Source organism: Lissotriton helveticus, chromosome 9, assembly GCF_964261635.1.
Source record: "Lissotriton helveticus chromosome 9, aLisHel1.1, whole genome shotgun sequence".
In the NCBI taxonomy this organism is placed as follows: Eukaryota; Metazoa; Chordata; class Amphibia; order Caudata; family Salamandridae; genus Lissotriton; species Lissotriton helveticus.
This window is the reverse complement of record NC_136070.1, coordinates 544,678,207-544,684,206: the sequence shown is the minus strand read 5'-3', so window position 1 is coordinate 544,684,206 and position 6,000 is coordinate 544,678,207.

Below are 6,000 nucleotides of genomic sequence, written 5' to 3'. Positions count from 1 at the left end.
ACGAGATGTAGTAAGAGTGAGACATGTTCTGGAGCCCCAATGGTTGCAGAAGACGATGGAGTTTACACTGACTGCAGAGACTATGGACTGCCGAGCACGTGAGGCCTCAGGTTGCGTCCCGGTGACAGAAGTGAGGAATGTTATTAAGTTGTTATTGTTTGGGGTCCAAACGTACCGTGAATTGAGGGTGTGGTCAGTTTTAGCATCACAGCACAGTAAGGTAGGGTAGGAGGTAATTGTGGGGGGTATTTTACAGCACATTAGAGCACGAAGGCACTGGGGACATCACCGAACACGAGCATGGGACTTGCAAGAAGGGAGGAGGACACCCAACGATCATGACACAAACACAAGTATTGACGTTGTTAACTTGGAACATCAGTGGGCTAAGAAACAAGGTAAAGGGGGGTCTGGTCACCATGGCTCACAGCCGACACAAAATTGTTATAGTGTTCTTGCAGGAAACAAACCTTATTGACGGACAACATTGCAGCCTGGGGAAGAGCAAATATAAATTGGCCTGCTATGCACAGTACACTTCGGATTCAATGGGTGTGATGATTCTTCTCAAGAGGGCTTTGTCGTTTCAGGTGTCCCGCACGTGGATAGATGCTAGTGGTGCTACGTGGTGCTGATGGGATTATGTGCGGGCGAGATCATGTTGCTGATCAATGTACATGCTCCCCCAATCTGCAACACTTCATGAGGTGGGGAATATTCTGCTGGAGGCCCCACCAGTGCTCACGATAATTGGTGGTAATTTTAATCTCGTAATGGATACACAGCTAGATAGAATGAGTACGAAGACAGAGGGAGAGGTGACCTGAAGAAAGCTTGAGGGATTTATGAGGCACTGGGGATGTGCGATATCTGGAGAGCTCTTCAAAGGAATGAGAGGGGATATTCTTATTACTTGAATGCACACAACATGCACACTAGGCTTGATTACTTTCCCACCTCTGGTTGCTCTTTAAACAGGTTCATTGAGGCAGAGTATTCAGCCAGAGGGATCAGTGATCAATCGCCTTTGCATGCGGCTGTGGCCACTGGCATACGGCAGACACATGGGTCATGGAAGATGGATACCTGGCATCTCTCGAACAAGCAAGAGGTTCAACAATGAGATAGGACCACCAAACTCCATTTTGAGGAGAACAAGGGCACAGTAGTCTGGTCACGTTGAGGGAAGCGTATGAAGCCACAATCTGGGGTGTAATAATTTCTGGTGAGATAGGTGACAGGAGGGAGAGACTCCAAAGACTGACCCCTAGCGAGGGAAATGACGCAGTTGGAAAAAGACAATGTGGCATCCCCCATAACCCGCTTGAAAATAGATATTGACTTGAAATGGACCAAGTATCAAATCGTCGTAGCAAAAACATGAGGTTAAAATGACTTACCTAGCAAAATAGAAGCATATTTATGAAGCCGGAAACAGAGCAGGCAAATTATTGGCGTGGTTTGGTAGTAAGGGAAGGAATGTACATCCAGGAACTTATAGCCAGGGTCAGGCAAAATTGTGAAAGATAGCCGGAGAATAGCAGAAGAATTTGCGGCGTATATGGAAACTTTCTACCGCAAACAGCCACAGGCCCCAACAGATGAGGGACTTGGAAAGAGACATCTCTTCAGAGGAGGCGTCACTGGCCATGGGACAGATATAGATGGGAAAAGCTGTGGGTCCAAAAGGGTGCCCTGTCGATATGTTCTGTAGGCTGATCAGGAGGACGGCAGTGCCTCTCCATGAGGCCTTTATGGAAGCATTTAACGTGGGGGAGAGTTGCTGGAGGATAGGAGGATGGTCGCAATTGTTTTCATTCCAAAAGCTGGAAAACCCAGAGATAGGTGCGAATCCTATCGGCCAACTTCCTTGCTTAATGCATATATTAAAATCCTATTTACAACAAGGGGTGGTGATGGACAGAGTCTCTGAATTAAGCAGAATACTCTCACCCAGTCAAGAGATCAGTGCTAGGTCCAACACCGTTTTTTAGCTCATTGCACCATCCCAGTTTCAGAACCTGGCTGTATGCAAATTAGTCTGTCCCTGGCCCAGTGCATCATGGGAACAGGGCAGACCAGACTACAAAAGCCAATTCTTACACTGGGAAGGAAACAAGCTTCCGGGGACCGGTTTCTGGCATTACAGCCGTCTTCGGCCCGGCTTGCTTGAATCCTGATGGTGCAATGAGCAAGGGACTCACATCTGAGTATACCCTTCCACGCTTCGGGTGGACAAAAATATTTACAACAAGGGGTGGTGATGGACAGAGTCTCTGAATTAAGCAGAATACTCTCACCCAGTCAAGAGATCAGGGCTAGATCCAACACAGTTTTTTAGCTCATTGCACCATCCCAGTTTCAGAACCTGGCTGTATGCAAATTAGTCTGTCCCTGGCCCAGTGCATCATGGGAAGAATTGGCTTTTGTAGTTTGGTTTGCCCTGTTCCCATCATGCACTGGGACAGGAACAGACTAATTTGCATACAGCCAGGTTCTGAAACTGGGATGGTGCAGTGAGCTAAAAAATGGTGTTGGATCTAGCCCTGATCTCTTGACAGGGTGAGAGTATTCTACTTCATTCAGAGACTCTGTCCCTCACCACCCCTTGTTGTAAATATTTTTGTCCACCCTAAGCGTGGAAGGGTATACTCAGACATGAGTCCCTTGCTCATTGCACCATCAGGATTCAAGCAAGCCTGGCCGAAGACGTCTGTAATGCCAGAAACCGGTCCCCGGAAGCTTGTTTCCTTCCCAGTGTAAGAATTGGCTTTTGTAGTTTGGTTAGCCCTGTTCCCATCATGCACTGGGACAGGAACAGACTAATTTGCATACAGCCAGGTTCTGAAACTGGGATGGTGCAGTGAGCTAAAAAATGGTGTTGGATCTAGCCCTGATCTCTTGACAGGGTGAGAGTATTCTGCTTCATTCAGAGACTCTGTCCCTCACCACCCCTTGTTGTAAATATTTATTAAAATCCTGGCAAAGGTTCTGGCAACCGGTTGCGGGCCTTGGTGACTGATTTAGTGCACCTGCACCAAAACGGGTTCATGTTGGGTCGTTCGACCAGACTGAACCTGAGGCGGCTCCATAATAACTTGCTGAGGCGTCGTCTGATGCCCAGGTCATTGCCTGCCTCGTTTGTAAGCAAGGCCTTTGACTCTGTGGAATGGCCATACGTGTTTGGGATCCTGGCAAAGATGGGATTTGGGCCGAAGATCACACCTCCCAGGAGTTTCAGGTACAGAGTGGTATAAGGCAGGGGTGTCCACTTTCTCCAATGTGGTTCGTTTTGGCGATAGAAGTATTGGTGGAATGGGTATGGATTAATTTACAGATCTGGGGTTGGGAGGGAAGCACTGGTTGGGAAGTGTGTACATTGTTCTATGCCGCCGATATGTTGTTATACTTGATGAAAACGGGCCAGACGCTGAACAGTCTGAGGGATATATTCCGCATATCCTACAAACATACTGGATTTGCCGTAAATTGAGAGTAATCCCAACTGCAACCGATGGGGGACTGGGAGCCAGATGGTGTGCTACACTTGCTGCTTAGAGTGGAAACTAGGCAGTTTATATATCTTAGGGTTTAAATCACTAGGAACCCTTACTCGCATTATGCAGTAAATCTAGGGCCCATGCTAAAGGGGCTAGAACAGGATGTGAAACATTAGCATATATTGCCTCTCTAGTTATTGGGAAAGGCAGCAAAGTTTAAGATGATAGCTCTTCCTCGACTGCTATATATCCTTCCGGACAGTCCATACAGGATCCCGCATTCTCTGTTTGCTAAGGTGGAAGTGCTTGTGAGAACTCTTCTTTGGGGAGAAGGACAACACTGCATAGCTCTGAAGGAGCGCCATAGATCGAAGTATGAGAGGGGCATCACTCTACAGTGTGTCCGGAAATATGACACAGCACACATTGACAGGGTTAATGACTGGGCACATGCAGATTGGGAGGACCCGGCATTCAGCCAGGACATGCTAGGCATGGGCGAGTGAAGTTATATGCATGTGCTGTATTGGGGTCGGCTGGCTCCTTAGACGGGCCTGGCCTCTAGGACGGTAGTGGATCTTGTGTAAGCAGCTGTTTAGAGAGATGGATTGAGGTACTAGGCTGACCCCGAAAATACAGTTATGAAAGGGATCCATATTGCAACCAGTGGGGGCATTGAATGGCTTCAGGGGCTGGGATAATATTGGCCTTTCTACACTGACGGACGTCTGGGATGCCAACGGGGTGGGCCATTCACTTTGCTGAGGAAGGAATACCAGATGCCAGAGACACAGGGCTGAAATAAGCCCAGTTGAGACATGCCCTAGGGGAATGTATGCTCCAGAAGGAGGAGACACAGGAAGATTCCCCCTTGGAAGGGAGACTGTTCGGTTTGCTGTCCACCCATCCATCTATCTCCATGACGAATGGAACTATAATGAGGCACACGCTGATACCCCTTCTAAAACTACAGGATAGATGAGAGCAGGATCTGGGAGAGTTATACGAAGAAGATTGGCAGATGGCATTAGAATTCCCCACTCAGGTTGCTATTAAGGTGAGCTATTGCATGATCCAACTCAAAATTCTCCACCGGACATACTACACAAGACTACTGTTGCATAGGGTTGGCAGGGAATGCAGTCAGTCTTAGGGGTTGCGGGAAGGACGACATACTATTGAATACACTATAAAGTTGTCGCTGTCTGTGAGCCTTTTGGGAGGCAGTTAAAGATTCATTAGATGAAGACACAGGGTTGCCCTGGAATTACAACCTCGATTGGTGCTGCTGGGCATTTGTGGACCAAGGGATCTGTCATGGCAGCAGAAAATTTGTCAAGCTACCTGACATCGATTTCCTCAGGAGCAGAAGTTAACTCCTCAATCCTCCCTACTACTACATAGAACAGACAATTTAAACCTGTCACATATAAGAGCAGAGGGGAAAAAGAAGAGGATAACAAGAGTGACTGCCTCAGATGTCTTCCTTAACTACTCTGCTTGTGTTCCAGAGTGTTCGCTCAGGAAGTCCCACCTATATGGGGTTATAATGAACACCAATTAATTCTATACTGAATATTCATATACTTATTCTCTGATAACAATTTTAAGGTGTCTTTCACTGTATACACATATATTTCTCACTCCTATTTTACCTGCACTGCTCTGAGGAATAGAACCTCTATATAGTCTTTTCCTCGATCTTTTTGATGCTTGATCATGTTAGTGGAGAACATACTCACAGATCTCGCTTCCACTTGGTAAGTTTTAGTATACCCTTGCTCTTGTTCAGCACTTCCTGTCTTTTGTCAGTAAGCGTCTCTTTGGTGAATTATTTTTTGCTAGTTTATTTAACATATATATTTATTACCTACTGGCGGTAGCCAGTAAGTATTTATAGCTAGGACTAGGTTTCCATAGGAAAAGCATTTTTGTTCTGCTAATAACTTTGGTACTAAAGTTTCCTCTTTTTGGTTTAGCTGCTGTGTTGAAAGTTTTAGGGTGAGCTATCAAGTAGGTGCCAAGAAAAAAAGAGGGGCCCCAAAAACGCATTTTTCCTATGCATTTTCACATAGGAATATCCTGATCCCCAGATATGAGGGGGTCCCCACAGGGACCATGCTAGGCATTAAAGAGAGATTTTATTTTCAATCTTGCTATGAATTCACAGGTGGATCCGTGGAAAAATAGAAAGAAAAAAAAAACAAGGCAGACTCCCGCGCTTCTTTGAAAAAGTAAGCCCCTGAGTGGGCCAAATCCCAAGGGCATATGAAAAATAAAGGAGGGGGCGCATGGGGGGCCCCCTCCTATGGTTTAATGAAACACCGGGGGCAACCAACTCCCTGGGATTTTTGTTTTATAGTATGCGGGGGAAGCCTGCAAGGCACCCCCTGCACCCCAGAGACCACCACCTCCTGGGGCTTCTTTACTTATTAAATGGTGGGGGTTCATAGACCCCCTCCCAGCTACAGGGACCCCCTCTACCCAAAGCTTACCAAGA